Here is a 21,389-nt window from a genome sequence, read left to right as displayed (position 1 = left end):
CCTGGATAGTGTCCTTGGATAGCTCAGTTGGGAAGTGAATCATGCATAGAGCCTGGAACACCTTTTGGGACTCCCATGTGAGTGGCAGGGACCCAAGTTGTTTGGTTTAAAATAGCTCAGGATTCTGGCCTTTCATACCCCCAGGAGAAGAGATGGAAAAAGGAAACAGATCAACCTCAACAGAGACAGGTTGCTTTATTGGAAACAAAGAGGGGTCACAGCCCATTCTCAGTAGAGGGCTGTGGGCAGGTGAGTCAGGACTCCAGGTTTTATCCAGTTAGGAGGGAATTTTTCACTAAGGGGTGGGGAGGTATAGAAAGCACCTGGGGAAAAATGGATGTCTCTTTGAAGCCTCAGGGGACTTTCCACTTATTTGTTTCATGAGATGCTCTGTGCCACTTATCAGCTTTGCTATTTGCATTGCAAGGAGACAGGAAAGGTCCCTTTGGTACCTAGGATGTCCACAAAAGTGCGGAAGTGGGACAGGGAGCAGGGAAGGAGGAAGAAAGAGAGGAGGAAGGGAAGGGTGGGACAAGTCCTTTACAAGTGTTGGGCCACTTTCTGCTGCCTTTCCCAAGCCTATTAGTAGAGAACTGGATTGGAAGTGGAGCAGCTAAGACTTGAACTGGTGCTCACATAGAATGTTGGCATTGCAGGAGGTACCTTAAACCAGTGTGCCACAAAAGTAGGCCATCAATAGACAACTTCAAGAGGAATTAGTGGCTAAGAAAATGCATTCTATGGGGCCAGTGCCATGGCACAGTAGGTTAATCCTCTGCCTGTGGTGCCAGCATCCCATATGGGTGCTGGTTTTAGTCCTGGCTGCTCCACTTCCAGTCTAGCTCTCTGCTATGGCCTAGGAAAGCAGTGGAAGATGGCCCAAGTCCTTGGGCCCCTGCACTCATGGAGGAGACCAGGAAGAAGCTCCTGGCTCCTGGCTTTGGATTGGCACAGCTCCAGCTATTGTGGCCATTTGGGGAGTGAACCAATGGAAGGAAGACTTTTCTCTGTCTTTCCCTCTCACTGTCTGTAACTCTAACTCTCAAATAAAATAAACAAATCTTAAAAAAAAAAAGAAAGAAAATGCATTCTAAAGTTACAAGGAAAATGGGAAAAATTTCTGCTAACTCCAGTAGGTTCTAAGGGCCTTTATTGGACATCGGCTCTGACTTGGCCAATAAGCAAAGCTAAAGAAGTCAGAACTTTAATTATCATTTTACTCTAAATCAGAGGTGAGGAACAGCCAATCTGTGGGTCATTTAGAGTCCATGAAAACATTTGTTCTGGCCCTGCCAAGGCAAGTGTGTGTGGTACTGGATAATCAATCTATGGCATGTGAATTTCTAATTTTGTAATTTTGTGTGATCCATCAGTGATTATAAATATCCAAATGACCTGGCAGAAAAAAAAAAAAACATTCCGACCCCTGTCAAATGTAAATGGCAGGCCAGTGCAGTGGCTCACTAGACTAATCCTCTGCCTGTGGTGCCGGTACTCTGGGTTCTAGTCCTGGTTGCGGTGCTGGTTCTGTCCCAGTTGCTCCTCTTCCAGTCCAGCTCTCTGCTGTGGCCTGGGGAGGCAGTGGAGGATGGCCCAAGTGCTTGGGCCCTGCACCTGCATGGGAGACCATGAGGAAGTACCTGGCTCCTGGCATTGGATCAGTGCAGAGCACCAGCCATAGCAGCCACTTGGGGGGTGAACCAATGGAAGGAAGACCTTTCTCTCTCTCTCTCACTGTCTAACTGCCTGTCCAAAAAAAAAAAAAAAAAAAAGTCAATGCCAAATCCAAGGCAGTTCACAAATCTGAATGAATGGCTACAATTACCAATCCTGTGGAAGACAGACACTTCTAGACAACACATTCCAAAGACATCAATTATGTTTCTACATACTATCAAAGGATGTCAATCATGTGGTTGAAATTGATTTATTACTTCTCAGAAAGAGAAATAGGAATCCTGTGTGATGAGAGAGGTGTGTGCATCAAAAGTAGTGTTGGTACTATTGATTCACAAAGAGCCTTGTTTCTGGAAACAGTTTTAAAATGGCATGTAGAGATGCATGTTATGGCCAGTGTGCATGAAGTATCCATGTGTACAATTTGTATCAACTCATGTACAGATCTTCTTTTCTAGATGTGCATGATGTGGAGATTCTTCAGTGTTTGGTCTTTGTTGGGGAGATGAAGGGAGGATGCATATGTGGGTGAATTGTAAAACTCAAAACTGGTCTCTGAATATCAGGTCTACCTTGAATGGTGCTTCTTTAAAATATAGATTCCCCCACCTACTCTATTGGGTGACTTGGCTTTGCAAAGTTCATTCCCATGGAATATTGTGTTTGAAGGTTTTTGTAAGCCTTTTTCTTCACTTGATTCAGGTTCATTTCACCTGGAATGTGTATAGACCAGTCAGCTATGTATAGACAACAGAAAGCTGTCTGTTGATTTTTCTGAGTGACCATGATGTGCTGCTCCCCCTCAGTGGCCCCTTAAACCTGTGGTGGGTCTTGCCTGAGCATCTGTAAGCCAGAAAGATGGAGTCTCCACAAATTGAGGTTTCCATTTTTTTTCTTCCCTAACTTTCTTCTCCACTTTTTCTCTTTGCTGTTACTGCTGGTCTGCAAAGGGGGTGCTGGCCCAGCAATAGTCACTGCCTTGATCCAAGATGCCACTTGGCCTCTCTCACTGGGAAGACTGCTTCTCATGTGACTGTGGCCATTGAAAGAGACTGATGGATGGACTCACATTGGGCACTTTCAAGTAGACAACTTGTTTTACCTTCCAAGGGTTTGTCAGTGGAGTGAATGCCACCACATTAGCAAGTGTGGGTTCCTAGGGAATTTGATGGGGGAAAAGCTCTGAAGAAACTCATCCATTTCTAATTTCATTGCTTTTCTCATTATATTTCTCTGGTCTTGATATTATTTTCTAGCCTTTCCATTGATTCACATCTAGTAGACTGCATGTAATTCTGTTTTCATAACTGTCAGCTCTTGTCCACTTCAAGCCATTTTTTAGACAAGAATAAAGGTGTTATCAGTCACCATAAAGCATTTCAGGCAGCTGAATTTTCTTTGTGACTGCAAAGCTAAAAAGCTGACTTCTCTTGGGATCTAACAGGTTTACTGAGGGGTTATTCTGGGGCTCACATTGAGCACTAGACATAGTTGTCTTTTGTGTCTGGTTCATAGTTCATGTTTCCTCTTGTGGAAAAGCTTTGCTCATATTCTCTGAGTGCCTGGTTGGGTGACACCTGCCATAGTGGGAACTAAACTGTTATTTGGCTCACATGGGCAGTTTTCCTGGCTCCTGGTGAGAATTGATGAATTGATGATGTTTTTTCAACCCACATTATATTCTGAGATTTACTTCATTTTATTTTCTTAAGAAAACTATATCTGAGTTTTTATCCTCCTCTTCTGAAATTGGTATGCTTCCATCTTCTTTATAACCACAGATATGAATACCTTTTCTTCTTCTGTTTATGATGTTGAGAAGAGTAATGGAGACATTTCAGCTCTCTCCACTGTCAGCACATCTTCCTCAGGCTGTCTCTTTGAATTAGGCACTGGGTTAACTTGGGTGCACTAAAGGGGATCTGCCTATTGTTAGTGTGACTTTACAGTAAAAGTCATCATAAAATCAACCTGCCTTGTAAACCTCTCATCTGTTATTTTGAAATATGCTGTAAGTGTCTTTTATGTCAGTGTCTGTAAGCTGAAGACTTCCCACTTAAGGCAGAAGGCTGCCGAGGGATAGCAGAACCATAGTTTTACTCTGTTATTTGTATGTGGCTCCTCTTTTACCTTTTCCCTTTTTTTGTAAGAATTAAGCATTTTATTTTAAAAGTAGATTTACAGAGGAAGAGGGAGACACAGAAGGAGGAGGATCTTCAATTTGCTGGTTCATTGCCACAATGAGCAGGATTGAGCCAGTTGAAAGCCTGGAGCCTGGAACTCCATCCAAGTCTCCCATGTGGGAGCAGGGGCCCAGATGCTTGGATCATCTGCTTCTTCCTCAAGTGCATTAACAGATCAGAAGTGGAGCAGCTGTGACTTAAACTGGCACTCATGGGGCCAGCATTTTGGCACTATGAGCTAAAACCACTGCCTGCAATTCTGGCATCCCAAATAGGTGATGGTTCATATTCCAATTGCTTCACTTATGATCCAGTTCCCTGTTAATCATCTGGGAAAAGAGTGGAGGATGGCTCAAGTGTTTGGGTTCCTGCTACCTATGTGGGAGACCTGGATGAAGCTCCTGGCTCCTGATTTCCACCTGACTCAGCCCTGGCTGTTGTGCCCATCTGGGGAGAAAAAACTGGCACTCATAGGGGATGCAAGCATTTGAGGCTGTGGTGGCTTAACCCACTGTGCCACAATACCAGCCCCACCATTCCCCTTCTGTGGAATTGTGTGTCAAAGTCTTGGAGATGCCTGTTGAACAGGTGTCAGCAATCCATTAGAATGTTCTATTTTAGTTTGTCATTTGTTGAGTGAGAGGTAGTGATCAAGGCTAGCTGTAATGTGATCAGTGGCTAAAGCTGCTATGTGTTAGGATGGAACTGACTCAATCTTTATTTCCTCAAATATAAGTAGAAAATGAAACTCTGAAGGCTAATATGCTACAAAGTAACCACTGGAGAGCAATATTCCTTTCTTCTCACCTAACAGATTCAGTTGATTTTTGTGTTTCTTTTTTTTTTTTTTTTTTTTTTTGACAGGCAGAGTGGACAGTGAGAGAGAGAGACAGAGAGAAAGGTCTTCCTTTTGTTATTGGTTCACCCTCCAATGGCCGCCGCGGCCGGTGCACTGTGGCCAGTGCACCGCACTGATCCGAAGGCAGGAGCCAGGTGCTTCTCCTGGTCTCCCATGGGGTGCAGGGCCCAAGCACTTGGGCCATCGTCCACTGCACTCCCTGGCCATAGCAGAGAGCTGGCCTGGAAGAGGGGCAACCGGGACAGAATCCGGCACCCCGACCAGGACTAGAACCCGGTGTGCTAGCGCCGCAAGGCGGAGGATTAGCCTAATGAGCCGCGGTGCCGGCATGTTTCTATCTTTTAATTCAAATCTGTATCAGAATCCTAGAGCTTTTTAGTCCATTCAGATCTCATAGATGTTATCCATTCTCCTCAGAGCATCAAAGCCATAGCTCTGCTATTAGCCTGGTTTGCATTGTGTGGTGGTGCCATGCCCCCAGGGAAATGGATTCTTCACACAGGAATATATCTGAGTGGAGAAAAGGTCAGATAGTCTATTTCTTGAACCAAAATGGCATTTTGATCAGGACATTCTTGAGATTGTGGTCAGCAGGGTAGAGAAATTTTGTTTAACACAATTCTGCCTGTGGAGTGCTCTGTGTTCTCCTTCCAGTGTACACACAGGGAGCCTATGACAATGTCTGTGATTGACTGTGTTTGGGCAGCTCTGCAGTATCTGAAGTTCCCTGTGTGACCATCTCCAATTAGAAACCAAGGTGCAAAATGAGGATCCTGTCACCCTGAAACCATCCTGGGTTTGTGCCCCTTGCTCCTTTTCTTTTCCTTCAATACTGAAGCAGCCTTAAACAGAGTTATACTGGGTAGCATTGGTGCTTTTGATATTTGAGTACTTGGAAAGCAAGATAAATGATTTTTCTGTAGGAAAGCATTAAGGGGCACTAGACAGCAGTAGCTTTCTTGGATCCATCATATGTCAACTTGAGTCATAATTTTTATGATCAGTTTTTCATTTTATAATTTTTTAAATCAGAAAGGCAGAATGACAAGAATTTTTTTGTTTTTGTTTCTTTTTAATTTTAATTATTTCTTTTATTCTATGATGTTCCATCTGCTGGTTCACTTCCCAAATAGCTGTAATAGCCTGGGCTGTGCTAGACTGAGGCCAGGAACCATAAGCCAGATGCCTGATGTGGCTGCAGGAGCCCAAGAAGTTGGACTATCCTCTGCTACTTTTCCAGACCATTAGCAGGGAGCTGGATGGGAAGTGGAGCCACCAGGAAATGAACTGGTACCTGTTAGGGATGGTGGCTCTGCAGGCTATGGTTTTAACTAGCTGCACCACAGTGTGGATCTTTTTTTTTTTTTTTAAATGTTCATTTATTTACTTGAAAGGCAGAGTTAGAAATAGGGAAAGATACCTGCACCCCCACCACTCACAGAGATAGAAATAGAGAAAGAGAGAGAAATGAATCTTCCACCTACTGGTTTGTTCCCTCAGTGGTCTCAACAGCCATGGCTGGGCTGGGTCAATGCAGGAACCAAGAGATTCATCCAAGTCTCCTATGGAGGAGCAGGGACATAACCACTTGGGCTATCCTCTGCTACGTTACCTGGAAGCTGGATTAGAAAGAAGTAGGGTAGCTGGGACATGAACCACAGCCCATGTGGGATGCCAGTGTCATACACAGTGGCTTTACTTAATATGCCACAATGCTGGTTCCACATATGCTAGAAATATAGTTAAGGGATGTTAGAAGACCTGTTTATTGCCATTAGATGCCATTTAGGGATGCCCTACAGAATCATTTTGAAATAAGTAACATTCCTCACATGATTGAATGACAGTCTACAAGACTGCTCCAAAGGGAGAGAGTTGCAGGGGCATATGGGGCAATGATGCAGAAAAGGGATGTGGGGTGAGGGAGGAGGGGAAAGCCAGAAGAGAGGTCAGGAAGTATTCAAAGGCACAAATAGGGCACCTTTTAGTTTTTATTTTTTAAATTTAGAGTTCAATTTTTAAAATAGTTTCTGATAGACTCATTTTTCAGTTTTTTATGGAGGTTTTTTATAAGAGTAGAGAACTGCTATAATTAAATGCAAAAAGATACTCCTAAATAAGCAGTTTATAATAGTTTTCATACAGGGGTGAATATGGCTGTGTGCGTGTGTGTCCCTTGCTAAGAGCAGAAGTTTTATGACTGAATATGAGGTCATTAAAATCAGTTGTATAATGCAAACACTGACCACTTCTACCAACATGGTTACTGCTGGCTCACATTCTACTTCCCTATACGGATAGTTCACATGTGAGTAGAATGAAAAGGGGTGCAGACCTGGAATAATGCACATGGGCCCTTTGCTTAAACCAGGGGACTGAAGGACAGTTCTTTGTTTCAGGTTGCATTTTTCTGTAGAATGAAATATAGCCATTTGGGTAAAGTGTCCTTTCTCCTAGAGGATGACTCCAGTTGGCTTGCTTGTCCATCCATCTGACATCACAAGTGATTTCCAAGGCAGTTGTTGGGCTATCTGGAAAAAAAGAAGCCTCTTCAGGAGTGAATTATTTCCCCTGAAAAAATAATGCAAATAGGAACAATAAAATGAAGAAATTATGAGCTATTGATTCCAAGACAATAATACTATCCAGTATGGAATATAGAAAAAAAGATTTTTTTTTAAATGAAAAATGAGATAAGTAGTTTGCAAGAAGAGCTTCATGTAGGGTGCAGAATTCCCTGGGTATGGGACTGAAGTAATTTCCTTTAATTGTTCCTCCCTGAGGTAGTTCCTGGTGCTCATTGCTCAGGGAAATAGTAGTAATAATAATAATGATATTTATAGACCAATTGCAAATGGCCCATGTGTATCCTACATACGAATTGTCTACAGATATGTTCCCCAAGGCCTTTAAAATAAGACTTTACAACAGAAAAGAAGGTCGGCATTGTCTGCTGTCTTGGGCTAGAATCTGCATTTATTACCCACTTATCACCCTGGCTCCTATTGTGCACATCTGTTGCTAGTTCTTTTTAGGTCACTCTTGTATCCAGATTCCTGAATAGGTGACACAATTTTTTTTTAAGATTTATTTATTTATTTGATAGGCAGAAACAGAAAGGCATCTTCCATATGCTGGTTCACTTCCCAAATGGTTGAAATGGCTGGAACTAGGCTGATCTGAAGACAGGAACCAGGAGCTTCCTCCAGGCCTCTCATACAGGTATAGGGGCCCAAAAATTTGGGCTATCTTCTACTGTTTTCTCAGGCCATAGCAAAGAGCTGTATCAGAAGTGGAGTAGCCAGGACTTGAACTTGGGCCCATATGGGATGCCAGCATGATAGGTGGTGGTTTTTACCCACTTCACCACAGTGCTAGCCCATTGATGCAATCTTTGGCCAGCCTGTTGGTCTGTTCACTCAGTCTAAATTGGAGTTGGCTAGTTTGTGCACCCATTCCAGGTTAAGGGGGCCCAGAACTGCCATGGCTGGCTCTTCCTTCTTTCTCACTCAGGAGATGGACTCTGCTCACAGGTCCCAAGTGGCTTTGCTTGGTCCTCTTTCCTTGGTTTCCCTAGTGAGCAGGCTGATTCTCAGGTAAGCAGGAAACCTGTTGGCTCACAGCAGCCTCAGGGTTAATGCTTTGCTCTCCTCTGTGATGCAGCTAAAGTTTTCTCTTAGATCCCAAAAACCTTCAATAGGAGGTGTTATGTTATACTGAGATGTGTGTTCATAAAGGCAGATATCACCGAGGGCTCTGTCCTTGGGATCAGCTCACCTAGGCCTGAATGGAGTTCCAGGATCCTGGCTTCAGTTTGGCACATTCCCAGCTGTTGTGGGCATTTGGGGAGGTACCAGCAAATGCAAGAAATCTGTTCTCCTTCTTCCCCTGCCTTTCAAAGGAAATGAAAAAATAAATAATTAAAAAATTGGAAAAAATATATTTTGCCTTATGTCCTCAGGGGGAATAAAAATCACTGTTGCTGTATGTAGTACTCATTTGTACACTTTGCAAATATTCATAAATCTCAGCTTAAAGGCTGATTGATCACTGCTGTCTGGGCTGCCTACTTTAGCTCTCATTCTGTGATCCATCCTTTTCCATCATCTGTAGTTCACTGTGAGTGTTCATAAATCACCAAATTGCCTCACAACTTTATATCCTTGTGTTCTTTATACATAGTTTGGCCATAATCTCACTTTCTTAGCAGCATGCTTATTTCTAAGATGCTTCACAGGCAGAAAGAGAGTGAAGTCATTGATTTTTCTCTGAGCCTTCCTCATAAGTGGATTATTTTATGAAGCTGATTCTGGGTGATTGGTCAGGAGTTGGGATGCAGAGGTTGCTGTTAGAGGAATAGGGCTGTCACTGCCCATTCTACTCTGCCCCAATCCTGCAACCCATGCTTGCCTTTGGATTCTATTTTTAGAGCTCTGGAATGAGGCAGTAGCAATTCAATAAAAGAAAAAAAAGCTTTTAATTTTTAAACAATTTATATTTATTTATATAAAGAGAACAGATTCCATGTATTTAATGGATACAATTCTAAGAACATAACAATACCTCTTTGCCTATTTCCTCCTCCTTTCTTCATTTCTGTTTTTAAGGCTTTAAGAAGTTGGCTTTATTTCTTAACCTTATTTTTATTACCTCTTCTCCAGTCTTCCTGTCCAATATGGTACTTATAGGTTTTAATTTTTTTTCCTTTCTTTCATCTACTTTTTTGCCTGCTCCCACTCCAGTTCCAAAGAAGGAATAATGAATAAAAATCATGAGTTATTGTTTCAAAAACAGGAATTCTATCTAGTATGGAATATAGGAAAAAAATATTCCATTTTTTTTAAAGATTTATTTATTTTGAAAGTCAGAGTTACACAGAGAGAGGAGAGGCAGAGAGAGAGATCTGATGGTTCACTCCCCAGTTGGCTGCAACAGCCAGAGCTGTGCCTATCCAAAGCCAGGAGCCAGTTGCTTCCTCTGGGTCTCCCACAGGGGTGTAGGGGCCCAAGGACTTGGACCATCTTCTGCTGCTTTCCTAGGCCATAGCAGAGAGCTGGATTGGAAGTGGAACAGCTGGGTCTTGAACTGGTGCCCACTTCAGGGCAGGGTGTTAACTTGCTGAGTGAGAGCGCCCACCCTGATTCCATTGTTTTTAAAGTTACTTGTAAATTTTTTTATAAGGTTTATTTATTTCCTTGAAAGGCAGAGTTACAGAAAGAGAGAGAGAGAGAGAGAGAGAGAGATCTTCTATCTGCTGGTTCACTCCCCAAATGACAATGGCCAAGGTAGGGCTAGACTGAAGCCAGGAGCAAGGAGCTTCATTCAGGTCTCCTACATGGGAGCAGGGGCCCAAGCACCTGGGTCATCATCTGCTGCTTTCTCAGGCTCATTAGCAGGGAGCTGATCAGAAGTCGAGCATCCAGGACTCAAACTGGCACCCTTATGGAATGCCTGCACTAAAAGCAGGAGCTTTAGTATGGCTATGCCACAGCAGCAGCCCCAGACTCCATTTCAACAAAAGACAATATAGAATTCTTCTAGATGGCTTTTCCCTGTGGCTACACCAATAGGAATTTATTTCTTCTTATAATGTGACCTAGACTAATTATTTCCATGTTTCCTGATTAACATTCTCTATTGGTTCAGGAGGCTGGCAGGTTGGGAGGCCAGGGAAAGAGCACCTGTTTTCTGTTCAGTTGTGCTGAGCTCCATGGAAGCCATACAGGAAGTTTGTGAGCAGGAAAATGAGGTTGGAGGCAGGAGAGAAGGCAATGAAGAGGGTGAGTATAGAGGAAATAAGTGCAGGACCATATTCATAGAGAAGTTGGTAAGAAAACTGTGATCAGAGAGCTAGAAAGAAGAAAAGAAAGCTTAAAGATAGGCATCAAAAGAGATGGTCAATGGAAGCATCTGAGGGAATTCTGACTGATCACACATGCACTTATTGAAGGTGTGAGTGTAATGCAGCAGAGTCTCTTTGGAGGAAACATTTGACAGATCTCTCTACAAAATACTTTAAATGCAAATGTTCTTTGGTATGATTCAACTGCAGGAATTTATCTTACATATATTTGGGCAAATACATAAAGCCATGTAAGTTCTTTGTAATAAAACAGAAACAACCTAAATGTATATTGATAGAGAATTAATAAAATACATTATGGTATATGTGTACAATGAAATAGTAAATATGTAATGATCTGAAAAATGATTTAGGTACAGAGTGCTTGTAAGTAAAACAAGGTACAGAAAAAATGCTGCTTTGCAATGAAAAAAAGCATGTGTGTGTGTGTGTGTATATATATATATATATATATCTTTTAAAAATTTTATTTACTCCTTTTCATTTCATTCATAAGATAGACAGGCAGGGAGGGATTTTTCACCTGCTGATTCACTTCCCAAATGGCTGCAATGGCTGGGGCTGGGCCAGGCTGAAGCCAGAAGCTCCAACTGGGTCTCCCACATGGGTGCCAAAGCCATGGACTTTGGCCATCTTTTGCTGCCTCTCAGACACATTCACAGATATTTCAATCAAAGTAGAGTATCCAGGACACAGACAAGTGCCTATAAGGGATGCCAGTATCAAAGACTTTGTCTTCACCCACTACACCACAATGCTGGCCCATGAATATATATCTTTATGAAGGCCCTTCAAAAGGTTCATGGAAAATGGAGTTAAAAGCTGACATTATCTTGGTGCAAAAATTAAAATTATTTGAATATTTTTTGAGAACACACTCAAATGGTTTTGAAACCTTCTTGTATGTATGCATTTAAATTTGTTACAGTAAAACAGACAATAATTTAATTCCACTTTTTTATGATGCTTTAAAGTACCCTTATATATGCATATGGAAGTCTCAAAATGAAATGTAAGAATCTTTTAAGAGTAGTTTGTTCTGGAAAGTGTGACTAGTACTCCCTAGAAAGAAGGGAATAATACCTATGTTTTTATGTTCTGCAATTTTTAATAGCTAATATGCACATTATTGCTAAAGATGTATTTTCTAAAGGTAGAGACTGAGAAAATGAGAGGGAGTGAGAGATAGATCTTCCATTACTTGTTCACTCCCCAAATGGTTATAATAACTAGGGTGGGCCAAGATGAAGCCAAGGACCAGGAACCCCATCTGGATCTCCCACATAGTTGATGGGGACCCAGGCACTTGACCATCTTCCTCTGCCTTCCCAAGTGCATTACCAGGAAGCTGGATTATCAAGAAGCTGGAACAGAAGAGGAGCCAGGACTCACATCAGGCTTTTATGGGATGCTGGCACTCCAAGCAGCATCAGCTTAACCTGCATAATCACAATACTGCCCCATGTGTTATTTTTATAATTAAAAGGTCTAAAAGATTCTGATTTTCAAATAATTTGGAGTTACTAGAACAGAAAAAGGATATTATGTGTCTAATCTGCATGTTAGATTCATTTCCTCCAGACATGAAGCAATGAAATTCTAGATGGCCATGCACATGAAACCTCAAGTGGAGACAGTTTCTGTGAGCTGATGTTGCAGCCCCTTGAGAAGCCACCTTCTGCCAGAACCCTGTCTTGACCATGAGTCCCTATATCACCCATATTCAGCTTGAAAAAGTAAGAGCTGTCCTCACCTTAACCTCTGATGGCAGCCAGGGTTTCCAGAAGCAGAGGGAGGAAATGGGGGAGCTCAGGACTAGAAGCAGACCAGGTTAACTGCACCCTGCAGGTCCTTGCCAGCACATACACACTAAACACAACAGGATGTTCAGACATATAACTGTCTTCACACTACGGACAGGACTCTTGCTTTCCTACATCCCCCTTCATCCTCATCATTCTGGCCATCTTTTCCACTAGGGGCAATGTTTCTAATTTCTCCTTTTAGCCCCATAATCATAGTGCTCCTATACCTACCATGTATAATTATAATTGACATGCTTCAAAGATCTTTACGGGAGCATATGACTGCTCTATGCCAAGCCATCATGCAAGAACACAAGATTGCTCTTCTTCAATCAATCTGATCCAGAGTATAGATACCTCATCCCATTTCCATGCTTCATATCAGCAGTAAGTAGCTGGAAAAAAAAAAAAAAGGCACCCCATCTCCTTATCTGTACTCAGAGTCAGGATTGATGGAACAAGGACACAAGCCTCAATCATTTTAGGTTTTTGTTACCCCTGCCTTCTTTCAAGAAACCAGTGCAGTCTCATATCCTGTATTGTTTCCCACCCTACCCCCTGCATTCTTCAGGTTTGACCACCCACAAATGAACTTGAAAAACCTGTGTGGAAAAGCTCACCTCCACATACTGTTCTGTTGTTCTGTACCCCCACTCCTAGCCCACCTAAGTTATAACAAGGCCCAGCTTCCTGGAGTCTTTGCTCTCTGCCATGTGTTTGTTCTGTATGCACACTGGTAGTTGGTAAACCTCTGTAACATTTTTTTTTTTTTAATAAATGTGGTCTGGTTGTCTCCTCTCTGTTTCAGCCCCCTTTTCCTTACAGCTTGTCCCAGTCCTAGTCATTGTAGTCACTTAGGGAGTGAACTAGTGGATGAGAGACTTTTCCCTCTCTCTGTAAATCTGCTTTTCAAATGAAAAAAAAAATTTAAAAAAGAAGATTGTATATAAATAGTATCACATTGGTTGTAGTAAGTGTACCATGTTAATATGAGATGTTAATAATAGTGAGAACTGGGGTGTGGGATATCTGTAAACACTTTTGTCTTTGTAATTTTTTCTGTAAATCTGAAAAATCTTTTTAAATAACATTTATTTTGAAAAAAAAAACTTGGAAGTCTTTATTATGGGAAATGGCAATAACTTGACATTTAAAAGTTGAAAATTGAAGTGATGGGCCAGCGCCAGGGCTCACTAGGCTAATCCTCCACCTGCGGTGCCAGCACCCTGGGTTCTAGTCCCAGTTGGGGCTCTGGATTCTGTCCTGGTTGCTCCTCTTCCAGTCCAGCTCTCTGCTGTGGCCTGGAAGTGCAGTGGAGGATGGCCTAAGTTCTTGGGCCCTGCACTCATATGGGAGACAAGGAGGAAGCAACTGACTCCTGGCTTTGGATCGGCGCAGTGCACTGGCTGTAGCAGCCATTTGGGGGGTGAACCAAGAGAAGGAAGACCTTTCTCTCTGTCTCTCTCTCTCTCTCTCACTGTCTAACTCTGCCTGTCAAAAAAAAAAAAAAAAGATTGAAGTGGATCTAGAGCAAATTAATTGGTTATGCTTCCTTCAAATGGTGAAATGAATGGAAGTATAGTCATAGTTGTTAGAAAAGTCATTTTGTTTTCAAAATTAATTTGATGAATAAGGTTTTTTTTAAAGATTTTATTTATTTGAGAGATAGAGTTACAGACAGTGAGAGAGAGAAACAAAGGGAAGGGTCTTCCTTCTATTGGTTCACTCCCCAAATGGCCACAACAGCTGGAGCTAAACTGCTCCAAAGCCAGGAGCCAAGAGCTTCTTCTGGGCTTACCACACAATGTGGTTATGTGATGGTTATTTAAATCTCATAATCCAGAAATCACAGACTCATTGCAAGCTATGTGGTGAAAGAGTTTAAAAATGAAGGCCTTAATGTGGGTGTTATTTTTTTTTTTCAGATTTATTTATTTATTTGAAAGTCCAAGTTACACAGAGAGAGGAGAGGCAGAGAGAGAGAGAGGTCTTCTGTCTGATGGTTTACTCCCCAAATGGCCACAGCAGCCGGAGCTATACCGATCCAAAGCCAGGAGCCAGGAGCTTCTTCCTGGTCTCCCATGTGGGTGCAGGGGCCCAAGCACTTGGGCCATCTTCTACTGCTTTTCCAGGCCAGAGTAGAGAGCTGGATTAGAAGTGGAGCAGCTGGGACTAGAACTGGCACCCCTATGGGATGCCAGCACCACAGGCAGCAGATTAACCTATTGCAGCACGGTGCCAGCCCCGATGAATAAGTTACTTAAAAAATTAAGTGATGGTTATTTAAATCTTATAATCCAGAAATCACAGACTCATTGCAAGCCACATGGTGAAAAGAATATAAAAATGGAAGCCTTAGGGTGGGTGTTATGTTGTAGTGAGTTAAGCTTCCACTTGGGATGTCTTCATCCTATGATGGAGTACATGGAATCTTGTCACCACTCCAGTCTAGCTTCTTGTTAATGCTGAAGAATGAGAAGCAACATATGATGGTTGAAGTCCTGAGATTCTGTTCTGTCCAGCAATATGAGAGAACCTGGTTCCTGAGTCAGCATGGCCCAGTTTCATTTGGGAAGAAAACCAACAGATGGAAGATTGTCTATCTTTCTCTTTGTGCATTTCCCCTCTTTTGTTCACTTTTTCAAGTAAATGAATCAGAGGAAAATATTTTTTTGAATGAAGAGACTTAAAAGTGATCAAATGCTTGTTTTCTTTAAGTGAACAAAATGGAGTGGACAGAAAGCAGATGTGATTTGTTAATGTAAATCCATTTAGCCAGTTCTGTGAGTGGTGATTTCTATGAGGACTTTTTTCTTCAAGATGGCATGATAGGAGCCAGGTCATGACATCTCATTCCTAGTCATCTTACAAATTAGATCCCTTTGCTCCTCACGCAACATCAGAGGTGATTGCAGCCATTGGCTGAGTTCTTTGCAGGATTAGGATTGAGGAACAGAGCCTTACCATTGACTCAATATGATATGTGCTCATCTCTCTTCTTGCCTTTGGTTGAGACCAAATGTAAGAATTTCCCCCTTTGAATCAATTTGTATTCTCACCAGAGGAAGGCACCTTGGCATTACCTTTCTATGTACTGGAGGAAGAATCTCTGGACCCTATTACCAGTTGTTGGCACCCAGTTTAAGAATTGGTATCCTTGGTAGTATAGGGTACAGCCACTCTGGTATATTTTAATGCCATTTTCTATTTCTTCAGGATTCAAACACAGGTACTACTACACATGATGAGTAGCTTGTTACCCACTCTTCCAAATATACATATCTCATTTTGATAGGATTTCATTTTGTCTATTAAGATCTATCAAGGATCAGTTTTTCTGATAAGAGTCGGAGAACTCAAAAGGCTTCCATAGCCTTGGAAACTCCTGTCTGGAGCATAGGGAGATTACTGATGCCATAAACAGGAGTGTCATTTTGTAAAGTCAACAACAGGAGTCACTGTGCACTTACTCCTCATGTAGGATCTCTGTCCTTAATGTGCTGTACATTTCAGATTTAATGCTATAACAAGTACTTAAACAGTATATTTCACTTTGTGTTTCTATGGGGGTGCAAACTGCTGAAAGCTTTACTTAATGTATGCTAAACTGATCTTCTGTTAAAAAAAAAAAAGAAAGAAATTATCAATTCCCAACTTGACTTTCACTGGGATTAAACATGACAATAGGTCTGATCTGATTTCATCATCATTTAAAAAATCGTCTATTATTTTTCACTTTATGTTTCTGTGTGGGAGCAAACTGTTGAAATCTTTACTTAATGTATGCTAAGCTGATCTTCTGTATATTAAGAGAATCGAAAATGAATCTTGATGTGAATGGAAGGGGAGAGGGAGTGGGAAAGGGGAGGGTTGCGGGTGGGAGGGATGGTATGGGGGGGAAGCCATTGTAATCCATAAGCCTTACTTTGGAAATTTATATTCATTAAATAAAAGAAAAAATAAAAAAGGATCAGTTTTTCCTAAAATTTTCTTTAGATAATTTTCCTAGAATTATAATATACATTTATAAATGAAACTCACTTTTAAGTAACAGTTCACTATTTATTGGGCACTCACATCATATTTCTATAATTTTCTAAAAGATTTGTTTATTTTACTTGAAAGAGTTACACAGAGAGAGAAGAGGGAGAAAGAAAGAGAGAAAGATCTTCCATCCACTGATTCAATCCTCAGATGGTTGCAATGGCTGAAGCTGTGATGATTAGAAACCTGGAACCATGAGCTTCTGGGTCTCACACATGGGTACAGGAGCCTAAGGGCTTGGGCCATCTTCCACTGATTTCCCAGGCTACAGCAGAGAGCTGGATAGGAAATGGAGCTGCCAGGACATGAACTGGCATCCTTATGGGATGCCATTGCTGCAGATGGTGGCTTTACCCACTACACCATGGCTCCTCCCCCTTCTATAATTTTTTTTTTAAATTTCTATTTGAAAGAGTTACAGAGAGGTGAGAGATAGAGAGAGATATCTTCTATCTGCTGGTTCACTCCCCACATGGCTACCAAAGTTGAGGATGGGATGGGCTGAAGTCAAGAGATTCATCTGGGTCTTCCATGGGAGCGACAGGGGCCCAATCAGGCCACTTTTGTTGCTTTTCTCAGGCTGCTATCAGGGACCTGGATTGGAAGTGGAGCAGTTGGGGCACAAATCACCATCTGCATGGGATACTGCCATTGCATATGGTGACACCATGATGCCCACTCTTCTATAATTTCTTTTATCTATGAGAAGCTATAATTAGCTAGTTCATTTTCAATATTATCATTTTGAATAAACATTTATCTATTAGAGCATATGGAAAGAAAGTAAATATTTCATTATACTTTCATTTAACACTTACCACACTCCTTTTTGTGACCTGGCATCTAAATCTATATCTCTTTTTCTCTGATGAATTCCTTTCTTATTTAAGAGACTTTGAGACAGAGGATTCCTGTTTGCTAATTTATTAAACAAATGCCTACAAATGCCATGGTAAGGGTCATGGCAAAAGCTGGTTGCTGAGAACTCAATACCGGTTTCCATGTGAGTTTCATGAACCCAATCATTTGAGCCATCAGCACTGCTTCTCAGTCTGCACTAACAAGATGTTAGAGTCAGGAGCTATATCCATATCTAGGAATTGAACTCAGGTACTCCATAAAGGACAGAAGCTATTTAACTATTGGGGTTAATACCCACCCTCAGTCTATATTTTAAATGTGAGACACAGATAAAAGTTTAATGACCCTCTGTGTATTTTGATAGCAATATTTGAATAGACCAGGATAAGTATCCTCCCATTTGAGTTCAAGTTTAGCTTCCCAACACTGACATTTTCAGAATACCAATTTATCTGGTTGCAAATCATGTAAAGGCTGATCAGAAAGTTATAGTGAAAAGGCCATCTTGAGCTGCTGATTTGGGGGCATATATTTCAATAATCAGTGACAGGGATGGAAGGTATTGTCTTCTAACTCTATTTTATGGAAAATGTTTTCTTAATTTCATTTTTAAATAGTTCATTGGTAGTATATGCACATGCCTCTGATTTTTAAAATTTTATTGAAACAGTTATTAATGTGTACTACTCATTCATTATTATGGGGGATAGTTAATATTTGAACACATATATATCATAGAAAAGCTAGACAACTAATGTTTCCATTTCCTACCAGCTCCTGTCCTTCAGTTCTTTATACAGTACTTAATTTGTACTCAGTTGTCATCTAACTATACTATGGAACAGCAGAAGTTACTCCTGCCTCACTGTATTTTGCTACCTGTTATCCATTCCCCCTCTCTCCCTAGCCTCCACACTTCTCAGACTTTAATAATCATAATTCTATGTTCACATCAACTTTTTTCACTTCTATATATGACAAGGAAAGTGGGACATTTGTCTTTCTGTGTCTGGCTTATTTCAATTAATTTAATGATCTCTTTTTATACATTTTGCAGGATGTAACAATGTTGTATTTTTTTGTGTCTAAATGATGTTCCCTTGTCCACTTTTTCATTGATAGACAGCTAGATTGGTTATAGTTCATGGCTGCTGTGAACTGTGTTTTAGTGACTATAGGAGAATTGCTGTCTCTTTGATATGAAAGTTTCATTTTCTTCTGATATATAGCCAGGAGTAAGATAACTATGTCATATAATAGATCAATTTTTATCTTTTTTGAAGAATGACCATATTGTTCTCCATAACACCTGAACTAAGTTGCATTTTCACCCACAGTGTCTGAGAGTTATCTTTTTCCACATTGTCACAAGCACTTGTTCTTTTTTATCTTTTTGGTATAAGATGACATAATATTGTGAGTTTTTTTCTTCTTATCAGTTTATTAACTTGTTTATTAAAATTTATTTGCTTATTTGAATGGCAGAGTTACAGAGAGAGAAGAAAATACAGAGTTCTTTCATCTACTGGCTCACTCCCTGAAGATTCACAGCTTGGGCATGACCAGACTGAAGTCAGGGGCTTTAGCTAAGTCTTCCACATGAGAGGCAGGGGGTCCAAGACCTTGGACCATCTTCTGCTACTTTCCCAAATGCATTAGCAAGGAGCTCATTCAATTTAATGAAGTCTTATTTTTATTTCAACTATTCCTTTCAAATTGCTCTTCCCAAGATCATTAGTGATTACCATATTGGTTAAATGGAGTTTATGCTTTAAATTTCTCATTTACTGAGTGCGTGGACCAGTGAATGGAGGGCCCCTGTCTGTCTCTCTGCCTCTATCTCTGCCTCTGCCTCCCTGTGACTCTGCATTTCAAATAAATGAGTAGATCTTAAAAATAAAGCAAAATAAAATAAAAAAATTAAATGCTGCTTTTGGTAGTATGGGCCTTTTGGTGATATTAATTCTTTCAATTTATTAATAGGGAATATTTTTCCTTTCAAGCATTTTCTTCTATTTAATATTTTGTAATTTTCATTGTAGAATTCTTTCACTTTCTTGATTTATTCCAAGACAATAAAAGTTTTTTTAGCTATTGTGAATGGAACTGACATGTAAGTTCTTTATCAGCCATAAGATTTTTGTGTGTTGATTTTATATCTTGGGACTTTACTAAACTCTCTTAGGAGTTTTAATAGTCTTTTAGTGAGATCTATTGGTTTCCTTATATATAGGATTATGTAATCTGCAGGCAGGGGTAATTTTATTTTCTCCTTTCTAATTTGCATCCCTTTGATTTCTTCTTGCATTATTGCTCTGTTCAAAACTTTTAGAACTGTTTTGAATAGCATGGTAAGAATGAGTAACTTTGGTCCCAGATCTTACTGAAAATGCTCCCAATGTTTTTCATTCAGTATGATGCTGATTGAAGATTTATCATATACTGCCTTGAATGTGTTAAGAAATGTGTTTTTTATACCCAATTTGCTTAAGGTTTTTATAATGAAAGTATATTGTATTTTATCAAGTGCTTTCTCTGCATCAATTGGGATCATCATGTGGTTTTTACTCAGTGCATTTGATGTGTCACATTTATTGATTTTCTTATGTTGAATCATTCCTGCATAGCAGGCATACATCCCTCTTGGTCCATGTTAATAATTTTTCTAATGTTTTGTTAAATTCCACTAGCTAGTCTTTTGATGAGGATTTTTGCATATATATTCATCAGTAGTATTATTCTGTAATTCTCTTTCTTTGTTGTATATATTTTTTCTGGTTTAGGAATTAAGGTGATGGTTGGCCTAATAGAAGGAGTTTGAGAGGATTCCCTCCCTTTCAACAATTTTGAATAGCTGAAGAAGAATTGGAATTAGTTCTTTAAAACTGGTAGAATTTAATAGTAAAGCCATCTGGTCTTGGGCTTTTCTTTGTTTGGAAGGTCTTTATTACTGATTCAATCTCTTTCTTGTTTTTTGATTTGTTTAGGTTTTCTATGTGTCTTCATGACTCAAATTTGGTATATTGTATGTGTCCAGGAATCTTGATGACTTTTAGGATTTCCATTTTGTTAGCCATCACATCAAATGCTCACAGTCTATTTTGCAATGGTAATCTGAGTTTTGGGGACACCACTTCCAAACCAGTTTCATGCTAACATCCCTGGGAAATAGCGGATGATGTCTCAAATTCCTTAGTTCCTGTCACCTAATTGTTCTGTCACCTAAGTGGAGGACTTAAGAACCTGGTCCAGTCACAACTGTTGCAGACATTTAGAGAGTGAACAAGCAGTTGGAGATCTCTCTACCTCTCTCTCCCTCTCTCTCTTTCTGTGTGTGTATCTCCCTATCTTTTTTAAAATCAATTTAAAAATATTTACTTATTTATTTGAAAGTCAAGAGTTACAGAGAAAAGGAGAGACCAAGATCTTCATTAACTGATTCTCTCCTGAGATGGCTTCAGTGGACAATGTGTGGCCAGGTTTAAGCAGGAGATTGTTCTGGGTCTCCCATGTGGGTGAGAGTAACCCTAATACTTAGGCCAGCTTCCTTCTCTCAGCCCATTGGCAAGGAGCTGGTTCAAAAGTGGAATAGCTGGGACTTGAACTGGCACCTATACAGGATGCCAACTTAACGAGTGACAGCTTTGCCCATTGAGCCACCACACCAGCTCCCCTCTGCCTTTCAAATAAATAATTCTTTAAAAAAGAAAAAAAAAAGACCTAAAGTAGTAAAAGTCATCATGATTGAGCATTGAGGAATCTAAAGATTTATTTATGTATTTGCAAGTGTCATAGAGTGAGAGAGGGAGAGAGTGATCTTTCTTCTGATTTGTTCACTCCCCAAATGGCTGCAATGATTGCGGCTAGACTAGACTGCTATCAAAAGCCTGGAGCTTCTTCCAGGTCTCTCACATGAGTGAAACATCCTATGTTGCTTTCCCAGACACATTAGCAGGGAGCTGGATCAGTTTGGAGCATTAATCTCTATGATATTCTCCTTGCAGTTCAAGGATACAAAACCCACCTGGCACAATGTCCCATTTATGGGTGGGCCGAGTATAACAGCTTTCAACTCTCTAAGGTTTGGGCTAGATTGG

At 40.6% G+C, this 21,389-nt stretch overlaps 1 long non-coding RNA gene across 2 annotated transcripts in view; it reads right to left on the bottom strand.

Annotated features, from left to right (window-relative positions):
* Positions 1-2,897: 2,897 nt before the first annotated feature.
* LOC127489452 (uncharacterized) overlaps positions 2,898-21,389 on the bottom strand; it is a 96,902-nt gene continuing 78,410 nt past the window's right edge. For both annotated transcript variants that reach the window (XR_007917375.2, XR_007917376.2), the window contains exon 4: positions 2,898-7,250. This is a non-coding gene — a long non-coding RNA (uncharacterized lncRNA). The remainder of the gene's footprint in view (positions 7,251-21,389) is intronic.

This window comes from Oryctolagus cuniculus, chromosome 15 (genome assembly GCF_964237555.1).
Source record: "Oryctolagus cuniculus chromosome 15, mOryCun1.1, whole genome shotgun sequence".
In the NCBI taxonomy this organism is placed as follows: Eukaryota; Metazoa; Chordata; class Mammalia; order Lagomorpha; family Leporidae; genus Oryctolagus; species Oryctolagus cuniculus.
The sequence above is the reverse complement of the archived record's forward strand: the minus strand, read 5'-3'. Positions and strand labels throughout refer to the sequence as shown.